The following is an 18176-nucleotide window of genomic DNA, read 5'->3' as shown; positions in this document are numbered from 1 at the left end:
ACTTAAACCAGTTTCAAGTAGCAGCCATTTAACTACATTCATTATATTTTCATACTTAACCCAAACTGATCAAAATCAAGACAAAAAAAGCAACTTGTTTGATCAGCCTTTCCCCAGCCTAGTAGCTGAACAAAGCAGACCCTTCAATGCTAGCTATCAGAGAATCACTCAGTAAACATTCACCACCAACCAAGCGTGTTATCCCTTAAACAAAACCACTCATTTCTAAAGATTGTTAAACAAATAACCCCAAATAAATGCTCCTCTGGAAGGCAAACACAGGAGAACAAAGAAAGGCCAAATAGTTTACGTCTGTGTTGGCTGAACATTTTGCAAATATTTGCATGCGTGAAAAGCAACTCAAATCTCTTTGCATATGTATACTCAGTTATTCAAGACTCTTTCTTGTTTCTCAATTCATTTTACAAGTGTCTTTAGTATTATATACTACCATTGAGTATTTTAGTCATGGATTTTCCAGTTATAGAAAAGTATTTTAGTCAGCACCCCTGAAATGAGTGAAAGCTCAAAAAGATTGGCAGACGCAAGCGCCCTTTTTCAATGTCTCACTGCAGCACTGAGGAGTCTGCAGACTGAGCTTCAGACAGCAGGAACAGGAAGCCTACAGTCTGACGTTGATTAAAGGGTTCGTGTTACATATTCCTTTACACCCTTCTAATTACTGCATTACGGACTATTCATAACAATGGGATGTAAGGGTGTGATTTCCATATTTTTCAATGTATGCAAATATCTTTTACAGTTAAGTGCGCAAGGAACAAAAGGGATGATTCCCAAGAAATGGTAGGTGTGGAAGAAAAAAAAATGACAATGCTGCTGACTCCCACCTTGTATTGTGGAACAGGGAGAAAAACGGATACATTACCATTTACTTTGTCGCTCAGTGCTGCAAGTTTGACAGCTTTGTGTAGAATACTGATCAATTGTGTCCCATGGAAAAAAAGTATACCTGTATAACAGTCACTAAATGGTTGACACACAAAGGGTTAAACTATTTGGAAACTGTCGTTATCAAGTGTTGTTCCGCCAATAGCAACAGTCCTGGTCAGACCAAGTTTACCTTCCCAAAGAACGCATAGATGATTTACACAGACAAGGACGTATAAATCAACTCGCAGTTATACAAGCTTCAGCAGTTAATTAAGCTCTAGGAAATAGCAGGTTGCCTGCCACGTGACACAGAGCAAACATATGCCCCCAGTAAGTCCAGAAAAAAAGAAGCCTGGCTAAGTCAGTCCCTTTGTTCATTTTTCAATATATTGTACTTGGAGATAGGGCTACTATCCAAAAACGTTAACAGGTCTGCTTGCTTATTAATGAGCGAATGGACCAATGGACAGGTTAACACAGCGAGGATTGCATCATCAGGCTGTACAGATAATCAGCCCATCTAAGCCTGTCCAGCCCCTAGTAGCTGATTGAGCTCAGAACTTTGTCAAGTTGGGTCTTAAAGGATCTGAGTGCTTCTGCCTCAACAACATGATCAGGTAGCCCATTCCATCCCCTCACCACTCTCTGTGTGAAGAAGTGTCTCCTGCCCTCTGTCCTAAGGCTATCTCCTCTTAATTTCCAACAGTGTCCTCTGGTCCTGGTTTCTGTACTGCACTTAAAGTATTGGTTTGGGTTAACTAAGTTAACTCCTTTTCAAGACTTAAGTATGCACTTAAGTTTAATTTTAGCCATACACCAAGGCTACCCAAACATATTTGTAGCCAGGAACTCAGACTATAACCTCTTTGTAGCTCTAAATAAGCAGAACTGTGACAGCAAAGCAGCAGGAGATTTTTATTATGAGGTTCCAGCCCGGACACTGGGATGAATTTATATAACTTACTCAACCAGGCAAACTACAACAGGACACTGTTGCTATACTCCCCAACATTGAAATGGTCTTGCTTTGTGTAAGTATGGATACACATTTGCAAATAGAAGGCTCACAAAGGGCTCCTTCTAAATGATCTCTACTGCAGCACATTCGTTATCGGGCAAATATTGTCATTGTTTCATTAAAATAAGACCTCCCTGTCATTTCACATACTTTTATAGTCAATGCACAGAAAAGACACCAGCCGTTTTTTTTTTTCTCCTTCCCCTTAAGGGTTGAAGGCCTTAATTTAAGTTAACTATCCCATTTTACAGGACATCCAATAAGAAATAACACACATGGTGGAAGAAGAGGAGCCACCACACTAAATTAAATATAAAAGAAAAAGAATACAAATAGAACTAATGTTCTTTAAATTTTGTGAAATGTTCTTTCAGTTACAGTATGTACTGACGTTTATAGAGCACTGTAACCATGGCAACTGCATCCCTCTCCCCACCTGCATGACCTCAAATTCAGCTGTGGGGCCTCTCAAGTCCCAGGCCTACATTATATAACAAACTCACTCCTGGACCCAATCAAATAGAACTGTAATATATACTGGAATATATTCAAAGTAAGCTCTAAAAAATGAAGCTACTTTCTGTATATGTTACACCCCTTTGTTGAGGGACTGAATCATTCCATTGTCAAGGGTAATAAAAGATGTTGTAATATGTGAATTAACTGCATTGTAAAAAATACACAACATTTTTAAATCCAGTGCATTGTCACTAGATTAGTTTTGTGTATGACACATCCCTTCAAGAAGGGACTAAAGCCTTCTGTTCTTCCGAGTTGAAAAGGATTTAAAAATAATTCACACTTGTTTCCATTTGCAGCACAGCAAGATCAAAATGGTTTCAATTTGGACTCTGGCAGTCCCGGTTAGGATTGCAGCAGAACTCTGCCTCTCCTAACTCGCTCCAAAAATCAAGGAAGTAGCCTAACGAGCATCTGTGAACAGGACGGCTGCAGTGGTGACATCAGACCAGAAACAGGAACCACAACAAGGGATGGAAGGGCAAACGGAGACGCTACGGCACTCTGTGCCTTTATTAAATAACAAAGAAAAGATTTAAACAAAACACTCTCAAAACAAAAGGCACAAGGGCCAAAAGAAACAAACAGATAGACAACAAACAATGACAAGTATTGTACTGTTTCAATAACCAGCACACTTAGCAACTGTTATTTTCTTCTAAATTATCTTTTACCTCCCGTCTCCACTTACAAACACTCTTTCCCCGAGTGAGTGCTTCGTACCACTATATATACAGCTGTGTCGAGATTCAATTACTAATTAATCATTCACTTGAATCTCGGCGCATGAACTAATTTGTGCAATCCCGTGCTCACATACTTTATCTGCACGTGAAGATAAAGTATGTACTATTATCACTATTATCATCATGGTCCTATATGCTGTTATTATTGCTGTAGCTATAAAAAGGTGTTTCTATTTCTTTTTATCTACAATTAACATTTGTATTGCGCCCTATAGCCTGGAGATCGCAGGTTCGAATCCAGACTATGTCATTGCAGACCGTAACCGGGGGTTCCTAGGAGGTGGCGCACAATTGGCTGAGCGCCACCCGGGTGGGAGGGATTAGGTCAGCAGGGGAATCCACGGTTGACCGCGCACCAGCAACCCCTGTGGCCGATAGGGCGCCTGCGAGTCTGCAGTGGAGCCATTCAGATCTGTGTTGTCCTCCTGCACTATAGGTCTGATGGCTTCGCTGTGGCTCCGCAGTGCGAAAAATGACGGATTGGCAAGAACATGTTCCGGAGGACGCGTGTTTCAGCCTCCGTTTCCCGAGTCGCTGGGGGGTTGCAGAGGTGAACCAGCATAAAAAAACAATAATTGGGCATTCCAAATTGGGGAGAAAAATGGGGTAAAAACCATTGGCAACAACTAAATTTATAAAAAAAACCAAGTCAGACTCTCATGGTATCCCTGCAGTCAGACTCTCATGGTATCCCTGCAGTCAGACAGCAGGACTGACAGCAAAAGGTACAGCTACTGCTACTGTGCTAATAATAATAATAATAATAATAATAATAATAATAATAATAATATCACCACATTATCTCTCTGTTCTTTGGCACTAACGTTTTTAGAAAGGAAATGGTAAACGTGTGTGTTTTTGACTGTCATAACTTCTGGAGTTGCAAAATAACCCATCCTGGGTAAAGTGGCTCCACACATCCTGTATGTGTGGTTTAAACTGTGACGCATATCCGTATTACTTGGTTAAAATGACACATCGGGGCTCAACAGATTTTAAAATGTATTTCTATTGACAAAGAAAAAATAAATACAAAATAGATATTCCATCATTGTGGATTTATGGATTAAAAAGATATTATTAATGTTCAATCATTTAGAAAGGGTTACATAACGTCACAGAGGGATCAATTACTTATAGAGATCCTACAAATTCATAAATCCACCAGAAATGTAATTTAAGTTATAGCAAAAAACAAACTGTATTAAACATGAGGAGATATGGATCTGCTGACAACCAAATGGCCATCTAAATACCATGATGATAACACTGTCCATTATTATTATTATGGTTCACCAATAATCTTCAGTTAAAGACACATTTCCAACAGTAAAAAGATCGCTGTAGGCTGTAAATTAACACACGGGGGGTTCAGCAACACTGGCAATAGGGGGTTGAGTGGAAAAACTGGGCCCAATGTTTGTTTAAATAATACTGGAGATAAAAATGGCTATTCCTCATTGATTACCGACTCTCGTTCCTTCAGGGAAGTTGAGGGTGCAAATCTGCAGCAATAAAAGGGCCCGTCGTATTAGGCTGTTCCTCCTAAACAACATTCGTTTGTGCTCTGTTGAAGATCCTACCACAGCTGTCCTACTGTACCTATCGCGGCTTTTAAACAGAGAGGCAAATGTTCATTTAAGAATACAGGTAGGGGATCCCATTTGCATAACAAATTACCAAGCACTTTTGCAACAGCCCGTTTACATAACGCAAGTGTGTGCTGCATATGGTAGGCGTTTCTAGTGGGTTTTCCCCCTCATTCCCTGTACAATTTAAAGAATCGTTTTAAAAATAGCACTAAATAGCCAGGAGGTAACAACTCGTGTGAATTCAGCGAGTAGGTGAACGTCTCCCACAGCAGCCGTGGGGCAGTACTCCTTGTCATTATTATTGCCCAGTTGCAGTAAATCACACCAGTACCGATGCATCCAAAAGCGCCAACTGTAACAGCGCAAACCTCCGCTGAAGATCAGCGTTATTGTTGTGCCTCGCCTGCATCCGTTTTGGAGGGTACACCTTCGATCACAGAATATATTCCTGTGAATCCCATAGCACAGGAATAGAAAATTGCAAGTCCTTCGGTATATCAAAACTGCTGATGAAATCATGAATGCGACATTACCTAACGTTAACAGCACTTACTGGAAACCACAATATAATGCTTATCTTATCACGATGTTACTGTAACAGTCAATTAACGAAACACCGCAAATATCGTAAATGTGAACACAGTACGATGTTTCACTATTATAGCAGTCTGTTCTAATGCAAGACTAATGCCCCAAATCACTGTTAAATTAACCATTTTCTGATATTCTGACCATCAGCTGCACGGCTGTCCTTCAGTATAACTGGAATAGTGTACGGGGAGGATTATATAACTGTCGCCTATAACTGATTAAAAAGAACACACCAACAACTCACCGACAGCGTGTTTAAACACCATGCAGAAATGAAAGCAACTCTGTAACCACTACATCAAATCACCACCACAATTATTTTTGGCATTAAACAAAAAGAGAATTAAAATAGAACATGTACATGCCGTTTTGAACCGCAGTTTCCCATTGCATGCAGTCAGTTCAACAGCATTGCTGTACATTTGGCACTTGTATAAATCCAGTTTGTTATTCTCCAAAGGAAACAGCTACAGTAATTATTTGTTTTCTGGGGTTTTTTTTTTAAGCATAAATAAGTACCATTATACCATAAAAACAGTGTACGCACTACAAAGCACAGGTGTACTCCGCACCGGTGTACAGAAAGCCGTTTGGCTGTCACTACTGCAAAAGAATAAAAACACACACAGAATCGTTTTTTTTTTGTTTGTTTTTTTTAGCGCCAAGTAAAAATCAATGCACGATGTAGTTGATGCATTAAAAACTGCAATTGTTTTAACCAACTGCAACACCACCGGTAAAAGTCACCACTCACCTGTATGCAGTTAGTGCTGCAGTGAGATGTCTCTGCTCTCCGCGCGTGCGCTCAGTCAGTCTCCCTCTCTGGTGTAAATACAGTATCTCACTCAACTACTGTACTTCCAAATACATTCTGCTCACATTCGCCTGACGCAACTTCAAACCAATAAAGCTCATTCTCTCTCAGTTACAGCTCCTGGGTCCATCCACCCGCCGGCTCAGTTTGGCTGATCCCGAGTTTAATATGTTTTTAATACAGTAAGCCACGTTCAAAGAGTCTTCACCTATCGATTCCCATTGTATACTTTCAGTTTCCTTTTGCTGATGTTTAATACATCTAAACAAATAGCACCCTTGTAACGAGTGCGAGACGATACAGCCCATGCCCTGTAATCAGTCATGCTTCAAAAGCGCGTAGGGATACCAAAGCGGAACTGTCACAACATGTATAACGCCACTTTGGTCCTAAACTCCGTCCATTATTTCAGTATTTTACAATAGTACAGTACGATTTATGCTCTATAAAGATTCCTAACCTGGATACAATTTTTGTTTTTGTTTTTACTGGGTTATAGTGTTTTAATTACAGTAAGTTAACTTCACATTTTTTATCTACATATTTTTTGAAAGAAAATAAAAACACGTATAGAAAAACATACCCACCTTCACGATTCTGAACAAACCCCCTTAATATCCCTTTAAAAAGGACTGAGAAACGTGGTGACAATACGCTTGACTTTATCAAAAGTTAACAAAATACCCTGACAATAAACATTAAGTACTGATAAAAACAAATATGCCAGTTTTGTGTTCTGCTGTGTGTGTGTGGGGGGGTTGAGTAAATAAATGCATAAATAATGTATTGATATTCAATATGGACAGTTAAACAGGTGCAGTGCGTCTTTACTGGAAAGTATTATTGTACTTGTGTATAACTTGACTTGCAACAAAATAATTGAATTGGGGTGGGGTATTTGCATGTGATTGAACTGGCAACCTCTCACTCCAGATACACTGTATGTTGGCCATTACATCCTCTAGTAACCTTTTACATATGTGCCACACTTCCACCACACAGCTAATTAATGGTTGTATAATTACATTTCATTAGTGTGAGAAATATTCAGTGCACTTCAACCTTAGCATGTGCCTTGAACAGACAGGAAATTGCATAAGATGCCTGACTTCTGCAATCTAGTGCCGTTATCTGAAAATGCATCTCTACTTCACTGTAGGTCACTGCAGTAATTTAATACCTTGTAAACAATGTGGCAGTACTTACAGTGGAGTTGGCTATCAAAGCCTTTTTAATCCAAAGAGTAAATTACTAAATTCAAAATGGAATAATACAACCTTTCAAGTTACAAAATGAAAACAATCCAACAATGTCTTTCACAGCAATTTAGTATTACTGTCTGGGAAGCTGCTCCTCTCGATGGAGTTAGCTTCTGCGTTCACTGTGTCTGCTACCACTAGTACTAGGCTGTTATAGTTTGTTAGTTGTTTTCTATAGATCTTCCTTTCTCAGTCTCTTGTGCTCTCCCTTTCCAAGTCGACAGACACACTCCCTAAAAATATAAAAGTACACTTCTTTTTTACTTTACCGATATCCTAAGCATCAAGAATCCAGTCGCTTATTCACCAGTCACAAACACACACTACAAGCGAGTGGATTCAACCATACCATTTCTTTGTATTTTTGTTGAAAGCCCAAATCTATTGGTCACGTGTGTTGCTGGTAATTCCCAGGCAGGCTACAATTAGCTGTCCTGCATGCAGTATACACACAATTGAACACTGTGACGCCGGAACCAATGAAGTACAAGAAGCTTGATCACATGCAAACTCAAGCTGTGCAGTAAAATTGCTATGCATATTCTTTACACATTCAATTTAAATATCATGGATAATTCATACGTTTTTAATGCGTATAACATCCAGTACCCAGCATATCTAGAGTGCTGCATAAGGGTATCAATGATGGAATCCTAGGTCATCCAGGATAAACTAAACCTAACTGACAGTCCTTTATTAAACTGATGCTGATCTGAATTGACCTCACTGATGTTTAACCCACAGGCCTGTATTGTGTAAACAGTGCAACCTCAGTTGACCCTTGCAAAGCATGCACATCATCATTTTAAATAATGATTTTCAGTTTTACAATGTAAAAAAAGAAGTGTTCAACTATTAGTGGCAGCGGAACAGAAACAAGCTTGTTGGTACAGTATATTAATCTTCACATAGCTCCAGTTCTCTTCACTAAATCATCTGTACACCAGAAATCCTTTTCTTATCGTTCATATGCTATACATTGTTATTTACTCAGGACAGCTGAATGTTGAGCTGTACAAATTACTCAGATTATATTTGTACTCAAACTGCTTGATGTGTTAACTTATTATACATCACAAAAAAAAGAGATTGTACTCAGGAGCGGCTATTAAACATAAAAGGTGTTTTGAGGCTTTGTACATAGAATGAGATGTAATGGGTTGAACTTAGTTGTAAGTACACACCACCAGGCAAGACACTTGTTATATCAAATAAACGTACAGGTTAAATACAATGTTGTAGTGATACTTGTGTTAGGCCACTAGTGACCACTGAGACAAAAAAAAAAAAAAACACATTTCAGCCGATAGGAATTTAATGCGCCAAGGAAATAAAAAAAAAAAAAAAAAAAAAAAAAGAGGCTTGCGCATTTACAGGCTGCATCGCAAAGCTGTCAAAAGTAATTTGCACATTGTCAGAACACCACATTACAGGTTTCCTGGGGCCATTGCAAGTTGCTACTGAAAGTTTACTGTAAAGATAAACTGAAAAATGCCCAGCACAACACAGGATTTCACTATAGCAGCAGCTACAAAAAGACTAACCCTGCATCGACACAACATCATCAAGGGGGACACGGACACACCAAGAAACCATGAAGAGCAAACTCAATTTCATATCAGGAACCCATGGAGCCAAGTCTCTAACACATTACCCTGGAGTCACCACTATTGATACATAAAGCACCCAGCACCCTTATATACATTTCTCCATGCTTATAATTAACTGATCACCGTAAAAATGAAAACACCTTTATAAACAGCATGTTATTTTTCAGTTACCTACTGTATGTTATGATTTTTTTTATTAAAATGATGCTACAATTAGTAAGAGGAACTTTTTTAAACTTCCACCTTGGAAAGCTAGTGTATTTTATATACAGGGTGATTAGAGAGTAAGTTTACCACGTCATTGACTTACTTTCTAATCACCCTGTACATATACAGCTCTTCCTATTTCCATACATCACCAATAAAAAAAAAACCTTTGTTGCTTCTCCTATGTGGACCAGCATGACTTATCCTTCTACAGGGACAGACATTTACAGTGGACACATTTTCTGGAACGGTTCACTCCTCAATCCTCCTGGCAGCTGCCATTATCGACACCGGAGGCATCACCAGGTATCAAGAGCACAACTGACCGACCATAGCAACCAGGCAGCTGTGGAGAGTCCCTGGACTCTGTGAGCACATCTCTGAACTCACAGGCCAGTAGAGAGATAGCACAGTGTAGTAAAGCAGAACAAACACTTGAGCAGAACATGTACATCGACATTGGGAAAGTGCACAACTAATGGACCATGCACATGTAGTTTATAAACGATTCTCAGCTTTGCACAATCAAAGCTGCTTAATATCATGCACTTAAATGTCCTGGACAAAACAGAGTCAACGGAGACCCGATGATATCCCTACAGCCAACTTTCATCCCACTTAATATCTCTTTGGGAAATACAAATATCAGATTGGGATTTACAGATCAGGTACCATAATGAAGTTTAAAGTATTGTAATGTTCTGGCACAGTGCTGCATTTCTGATGGCAACATTCCATCTTAATTAGCACGGAATGACCACCTTGAAGTGGCCCTGCTGCTCTCCTAGAACAGCACCTTCACGTTATTGGAAGAGACTCGGATTGATTCAGCCCCAGGGAAATTCAGTGTGTGAAATTAAAAACCATCAAAAAGCAATCCTGTGTAAAATAAAAATAATAAATAAATCAAATAATGCAAGCCTATATGCTGAAGTAGGACAAACAAAATAAAAAATAAAAAACCTGTCATAAAAAGTGTCACTAGGTCGCTGACCCACTAGGAACTGTCCGGACAGCACTGGTTTGACTTGATAATCCTGTTTATAGTCAAGACTGTTCTTTAAGGATTTCTGGCTTACTCTTCCAGATTGGTTTTATTTAAAGGTCTTGATCCACTGCATATGTATTACAGTAGCTTCAAATTATTACTATAACCTTTTTATGATGTTTGCAATCATTAGGAGTGGTTGCAGTTGTACAAATACTGTGCTTTTACGGGAGTTCTGGACTTGCTCTTCAGTCCTACTTGCCTGCCATAGCCATATGCGACGCAGGATAGATCTGCCAGTGCCAGCACCATCTAGTGCACAGCTACGTATTGCCAGCAATATTAAAAGGGAACTTGATCCACAGTAGGTGATCACTAGATAGCGCTGGTTCTTACTAGAGATCTAGCCTGGTTTACAGATATCTATGGCTGACATAAAAACACCTTAACCAACCCCCATAATGCAATGAGAATGAGAAAAGCGACTTCATTTATGTAACTAGATTTTATTTCTTGTACAGAACATCAAATGAAGAACCACTTGATTGACTACATTATAAAAATGTATAAGGCAGTTCAAATAAAATGTAAATATTTTAATTTTTTTTTTTTCAGAATGTCAGCTTCTTATCTTCCATGCATTTTTTAAAATGCATTAGCTGTTGGTCTTTCAGGTACGTTAACTGTCAGGTTATGTAATATTGCCCGTTTTCATTTTTGCTTCCTGAGCTGATTTTGCTTCACTCACAGATGTGCATCTGTCAACACTTATAAACTGACAAGCATATTATATATATATATATATATATATATATATATATATATATATATATATATATATGAAACAAAACAGAGGTACCCTCAATTTTAGGAGTGGAAACAATGTATGATTTATTAAAAAACTGAACAACTTCTACAGGAGGACAGGGGAAAGCTAAATTGTTTTTATCACAATATCTCTAGAGCACATAAACATGATCCTGTATACCCTCCAGTGTAGCTCATTGCAGTATCTCTAGTTAAAATTTCAATTATAGAATCTCAATTCAAGAATAGAAGCGCAGCCGCAGAAGAGTGTTCTTCCCCTTCACTTGGAACACAAACAGGGTTCTCTGATCTTCTTAATGGAGACGACCTGCAGACTGATCGTTATCATAGGTTTGTGCACGACGTTGCACAATCTTTTCAATAATTCACTTTCAACGGCACAAGTCGGGAGCAAAACATCTGTTACATTTGGTGGGGGAGTAAAATTCAAAATGAACCAGAACACGTTTTAAATGAATCCTGACAGGGCTTCAGCCTTGAGATCGAGGCTCCAGAGATGTGAAGAAGAGCTTACAAGGTTTCTGCTCAGTTGTTATCACACGCTGGGAAGCACTTCCAATTGGGAGTCCCTTTGACTTGGGGGATCTGCAACACAGACTCGGAGCTTCTAGACAAATAGTTCATCATTATATGATAATTTCATCCTATTATGCATCAGGACCAAGAATTGTGATCCATATTGTATCACGACCTGCATATCGAATACATATCACCCCTATGACTAACATACTTGTGACTTCAGCCCCATTCAAACCTAAAGGCAGTCGAGTTATGTTATGGCGCTTCATCGCTTAGACCACAATTGTTCCATTTGAAAGACCCAGTGACTGGTCAATAGCCAGTGTGTGGTTGCTAGTCAAGAGCCTGTGTCAAAACCACAACCTCATTGGAAGACTCCTGTCACAGCATTTAAATTGACCATATAGGGGCTGCTTGGAAAATTCAATCTTATCTCTCATGCGCCCACTTAAAAGGTGCAAATGTTTTAAAAAACTGCTACTAGAATGAGAGAGTGGTGCGCAGATGTGTGTGTCCCTAATTGCATTTTAAAATATGTAAACATGTCACTTAGTGAGCCGTTTGATTACTGGAAAATATTGACCTGAAAAGGATGGAACACTGGAGAGATTACTCCCCAGAATAAATGTTTATGAATGGCACTGCTCAAGGCCTCTTCATACCCAGTGTCTGCTCTGTGTCATTAAATGCAGAACTGTCCATTTATCAGCTTTGGAGCTGAAAAATTTTAAATGATTCTTTTTAAAAAGGGAAATGATACAGTCGAGCATAAAGTCAGCAAAAACAAAAAATGGAACCCATTAATCATACATTTTAAATCATTAATAAACGATCCTGAAATTACATATGTTCTCTATGAGTCACCGTAAAGTGGTGTTGGCACTTACTAACATAAAGACTCTGATCTAGCCTACATTACACAAACCGATGCAAGGCCACTAGAACTAAATAGAAGCTCCTGAACTCGTAGGCATTTAACCTTTCAAAAACAGAATAATATTTGAGTATGCACATTAAAAACCGCATGAGAGCAAACATGAATAAATACAATAATTAAAACCAGGAAAAAAACACATTTAATTATTATTAGTCTTTAAAACCACATAGCCAGCTTTAGAACCAGCTCTGGCGGACTTGAACAGGAACTTCAATCACGGTAGAAATGCAGTAATAATGCCATAATATTTGTAACAAGATTGTGAGAAGTTGTACGGTATGTTCTTTGGCAGACTGTTAGAACACTACCCAGATGTCACTGAAGCAATCACGAGATCTGGGGAATTTCAAATCATCCTTCTACTTCAAAATGTTTTTTTAATTTTCAGAAAATGCACCCCATTAAGTTTCTAAATCAGAAATGCACACTCCTAGTTTCGTTTGTGCATAGTGTACGTGTATACATGACTTACCTGTTTGATATCTTCTTGTGTGTTCTGGATGATTATATCTGGTTGTTTCCACTCTGGTTGATTCTTCAAGGTTGACTGTGAGGAGGTGTGGAAGCCTGTTAGCATTCCCCAGGCTTTAGTGCCATTCCTATGGGCTTCAGTGCAGCATAAACATAGAGAACCACAGGGTCCCTGAGCGACTCCCCTGGTAAAAGCACTGCTGTGTGGTGTGCAGGGTGAGTCACACAGTCAGGGGAGCGCAGGTTCACAGACAGTCTTCGCTATGGATTTGGGAGGGAGCATCACATTGGCTCTGGCACTCCCGCAGGTTGGGGGAGGCAAAACTGGCAGGGAGCATTTCTCTTCATCGTGCTACAGTGGACCCTGCTAGCCAGGTGCCTAGGAAGCTCAAGCGGACACCTACAGGGCTAGCCTTTGTCCTCCAAAGACCTTTAGTCCTCCTGAGTGGTGTGGAGAACTGCTGCAGTGAGGGAACACATTCTAAATTGGGGAGAACATTGGGGGTAAAATAATTGGGCAATCTAAATCTAAAAACATACACAACACACTTAATAGGATTTTAAAACAGGTAAAAAATAAACTATTAGGAACTGCATACGATATAAAGTGTCCCTTTTAGCTGTATATTATTCCACGTTGTCATCTGCCACCAGGATTGGTTTAAAAGCGATCTGAAATCAGCCTTGCGCCTTCAGCGGCAGATCAAGATCAAATCGATATCAACTGGGACTGCAGGCTGGCAAAACTCAATCTTTCCAACACATCGATGATGCACTAAAGAGCGTCCAATTGAAAAGATCCAAGCGCTGCAATCTCAGACTGCGGGAAAAACAAAATACAACTAGAAGAATGTGAATACGTTACACTGGGAAATATTGGAGATTGATGAATTCGTTTAAAAATAATTTTACAAACACATGATAAATGCAGGTGCCCTTTGATATGTGTGTCTGGTTGCAGATTGTATTGTAGATCGCAAAAGGAACTGGTGGCAGCCCCAGTTTGAAACTGGAACGAGAGTTATAGACTGGTTTCATGGTGCAGATGGAAACCTGGCATTACCTTTAGAATTGCAATCCTTTCAAAAAGAAAAATGCTTAAAAATATCAATTTTGAGCCAAATGCTTTAAACAATGTGCTTACATTTCTGTATTGCAGACCGTCATTGTGTACTCAATGAAAGACTTATGTATGTATTTATTTTTAAAGGTCATGCTAGCTTTGCCAGTCCCTTGTATTGGTTTGTGGGGCAGGAAACAGCGTGGGACACCCTTGTACATGTGCCTGCTGATTAGGCCTCTGAGAGTTGGGTTTGTTTGCTGTCGTCAAGGGAACGGCGTTGTCTCCAGGAGAATCTTGTTCTCCCTCAGGATTCCAATGATTCATCCTGTATGAATCTACACAAGAGCGAAGACAAGACGACACTCGAATCAGCAGCCATTAAACTGACTTTATCAGCATCTTCTTTACATCACCATAGGTTAGGCCAACACAGAAAACAAGAAAAATGTTATCACGAGGATAATTGAACCTTTTAAAACTGCAGTCTGAATTTATTTTGGCTACAGTTGGTTGCTTTACAGGTAATCTGCAGATCGATAGATTTTCTTTCCTGGTGATGACAATGCAGTTAATTTTAGACAAACCACAAAACTAGGTGTAGACACTGTATTTCCTCTGCAAAAATTGTTTTAAATAAAAACAAATGCTGTATTTGAATATTCTTACTTTACTAAGTGTATGTGTTTAAAATCAGATTAAAAGGGGGATCCAATCGAAAAAGTGACTTTATATTAGTAAGCACCACTGCCATCTAGTGCACAGCAATATATTGCCAGCCAAAACAAATGGTCATTTGAAGCAGAGTGGTGAATAAATCCTGTAAATGGGGCAGGCTCTTCTAGAAAAGCCAGGTTGGCTGATTTAGCCTGTGTTACAGATCTTAACGGCAGGCAACGTAAACTGAAAAGCATTTACTGAACCCAAGTGAAAACACAGACCTCCCTTAATGTGAAGCAGTAAGACAGGAAGGATGGTGCGTTACGAGCTGGGCCCTGTGCACAGCTGTACCCAGTTGGAGTCTCTCCCAGGGGCTTCTGAAAAGCTTCATTGGTTTTGACTTGTTTTCCCAATGGGAGCTCTGGGGTCAGAGTAACCAGGCAGCCCAAGCCAGCTGGAGAGAAAGGCACTGGGAATAGCTGTGGAGAGACAGTCTCTCTAGACTATTCCACACCAGCACTGGGAGGGTTTCAATATCATCAACCACCTGTACCTTAACATATATACAACAAAACGAAGCACAGAACGATTGCAAACATCAAGAAAAGGCAAAGGGCAGTACAAACTAAGAACATTTCATTTGAAGCAACACACCCTTTAAATTAGATTTATTTTTATACTGTACTGGAGCGTTTCATTGAAAGGATTTCAGCCCAGCTTAATATGGGAAAGTGGTAATCCAGCTGAAAATGCACTGTACAAGCAAATGGGACTTTGCTGTAATTCTTTGCTGTAATTCTCTTCAGTTTCTGGAAAGTTGTCTAACTACTCCCTTGAGGAAGAATGAATTCACGCTGCTGTAGTTCTTGGAGAAACATTACTTTAGAGCAGATGGCAAAGACATTTTGTACTATCGGCAACAGCAATGTTCGCTTGAGGATGAGAAGCAAGGAGTTTTTATTAAAAAAAAATCTAATTTCAAATTCTGGTAATACTTTAAAAAGGGCACTTAGAATATTATTGAATTACAAAATGAATAATAGATATAGTCCTCAGAAGATGTCATCATGAACTAAAGTGTTTACAATTTAGAAAAGATTTTCTCCTAACTGCAATCATGTGACCTGTCAGAGGTACCATTAAGATAAACAAGAAATGGTGAAATTAGACCAGATCTGACTAATTGCAAAGGAAAAGAACAGACTGCTTTTGACAAATGGTTTTGCTGGAGGAAACTGTACCCGATTTAATATGCATTAATAAGATTTTTACTGCTTTTCTTTTATGCAGTTATTATGATAACATTGCTTCCAAATCTGAAAACTAATTTGAAATGTGCTATACAAGATTGCAATGCCCTTACAGGCATTCACATCCTCTCTAAATAACCACCTCATGCAGTTTGCAGAACACATATCAGGCACTACATGAGAATTAATACACTTCAATATACTCATACAAGTCTAGGTTTCTGCCAAGATTGCTATAACAATACAATACCTGTCTTGACAGCCATCATTGGAGAACACCATTCTTGGAGGTCAAATAAAGAATAAGTTCCCCATACAATAATTATCGTTAGCAAATGGATAACATTAGGGCTGTACTTGTGGGACGTCACTCATTTTTAAGTGTGGTAGATTATCTATTAAGGGACACCAAGATATGTAGCAAGCAAGATAAAAACAGGCATCAAATGTCCCACACCAAAGCACCACAAACCAGCAGAGGAGGCTGAATACTTTAGTTGATGAATTGTAGAAGAAATGTATTGTAGTTGATGAAATACTTACATGTGGGGGCTACATAAGCAAATCTTAATTTTGGCTTTGAAAACCAGTCTAATAATAAATATTATTATTGCCACAAATCCTAGCTCCCCCTACTGGTGTTCCTTTGTAGGTACAAAGGAACACTTGCTGTGTTCTGTGATATGTATGCTACTTTCATTTTATGCTGGGCTTGCTATAACTAAGCTGCATCCCAATGTCTCAGTCTTCATTACAATGCTATTTCATACCTCAGTGGGTGCCAGCCTGTCTGACGTTACTATCAGTTTCTCCAGACACTTTTGCTTACCTTAAAAGGGATCAATATATCTCTATTCCCACTGACATGCCATCTTTCTAGTCAGTGAAGCATGCATTTGACTAAGCTACTGCATTGTCTTCAGAACAGAAACGTGTAGGCAGGCTGGTTGTGACAAAGGGGGCTGTTATGACAAAACAAATCCCTGTGGATCTTTTATTATTTATTACTTCACTCTCTCCTTACCTGTTTATGTTTGCACAACTATCATCAATATTTGAATAGCCGCAATAAGAACCACTCAAAGCAAACGCCATAAAGTAAGTGAACCATCATTTGTGTTTCTTATACACCTTTAAGGATTCTTAAAGGCTGTGGATGCAATAAATAGTATTCAGGTTCTTGCTCTGACTAGTGAATCTCATTAATCTATCAGCCACTGCTGGTATGGGGATGTTAGGGAACAGCAAGTGGACATTGCTGTCAGGGAACTGCATCATGACATGGACTATAAGAGACACAGTTTAAAGCCTGGATTCCTGGTAGAACCCATTTAATTTCACTTCAAAGGAGATTGTTCTTAAAGGGTACATAAATACCTTGTTTTATTGAGTTACATGTTCCCATGTGTTGCTCACATATGTAACTGAGATGGATTTACCAGAGAGCAGGAGGATGATGGGAAATGTAGTTCTGAGAGGTCCATGCGGGTACATGGGAAGCCATCTTGAGGCAGGCAATGCAACTTAAAAGTTTAAAAAGTGGTCAAAATGTAAAATTAAATTAAAACAATATACACACCTTGCGTAAACAGTTGTAGCAACACATAGGAACATGTAACACTAAAATAAAAAGGTACCCTTTAATGGGTGACAAGAAGTGGAGTTCACTTTACCAACAACCTGACAAAGTAAGTGCTGAGAATAATAATAATTCTGTTTGGCTTTGTAACTAAAACACAGCAGTAGGTATTAGATTGAGTACAACAGGGTTCAGTACACTATGTTATACAGTACATGTATGACACAATGTAATAATGACGAACATAAGAAAGCTGTAAACACACATTGCATTGTTCTGTACGCTATGTGCAACCACACTTTACATCACGTGTAAGTGCAGTCGAAATCAATTGTACGTCTGTTAAATGTGACCGACATGAATCAGTGTGATAATAACCAAAGTGATTTTATCTGGAGATGTTAGCTATCTAGTGACTGATCAATAAAGCACACTGTTTCTTAGCAGTGTCAGGGTGCCGCAGTATTTTTGTTCCCTGTTAAATTTCCTTCAGGTTAATAATTTAAAGCGAGGGAAATCCGTTTCAATATTATCACTTTAAAAGGATGCACATTACTGTTTCAAGATAGTTTTGTCTGAAGCCAGCATGAACATACTGGACTTCACTAGTCTTGGTCTTGACTTTAGAGAGTTAACT

At 39.0% G+C, this 18176-nt stretch overlaps 1 protein-coding gene across 5 annotated transcripts in view; it reads right to left on the bottom strand.

The window, feature by feature from the left end:
• The window catches only part of LOC117430878 (calcium/calmodulin-dependent protein kinase kinase 1-like), a 67980-nt gene that overhangs the window by 48853 nt on the left and 951 nt on the right, over window positions 1-18176 (bottom strand). Inside the window, exons 2-3 of one of the 5 annotated variants that reach the window (XM_059001607.1) lie at window positions 17338-17483; window positions 12992-14388 (exon numbers count right to left, since the gene is read on the bottom strand). The exons of 1 other annotated variant lie outside the window; for it this stretch is intronic. The gene's annotated coding sequence lies outside the window, so the exon portion shown is untranslated. Of the gene's footprint in view, window positions 1-6111; window positions 6470-12991; window positions 14389-17337; window positions 17484-18176 lie in introns of those variants that run through there. 3 more of the 5 variants (XM_059001608.1, XM_059001604.1, XM_034051444.3) reach the window with 3 other exon arrangements.

The sequence above is a fragment of the Acipenser ruthenus genome, chromosome 26, assembly GCF_902713425.1.
Source record: "Acipenser ruthenus chromosome 26, fAciRut3.2 maternal haplotype, whole genome shotgun sequence".
Classification (NCBI taxonomy): Eukaryota; Metazoa; Chordata; class Actinopteri; order Acipenseriformes; family Acipenseridae; genus Acipenser; species Acipenser ruthenus.
The sequence above is the reverse complement of the archived record's forward strand: the minus strand, read 5'-3'. Positions and strand labels throughout refer to the sequence as shown.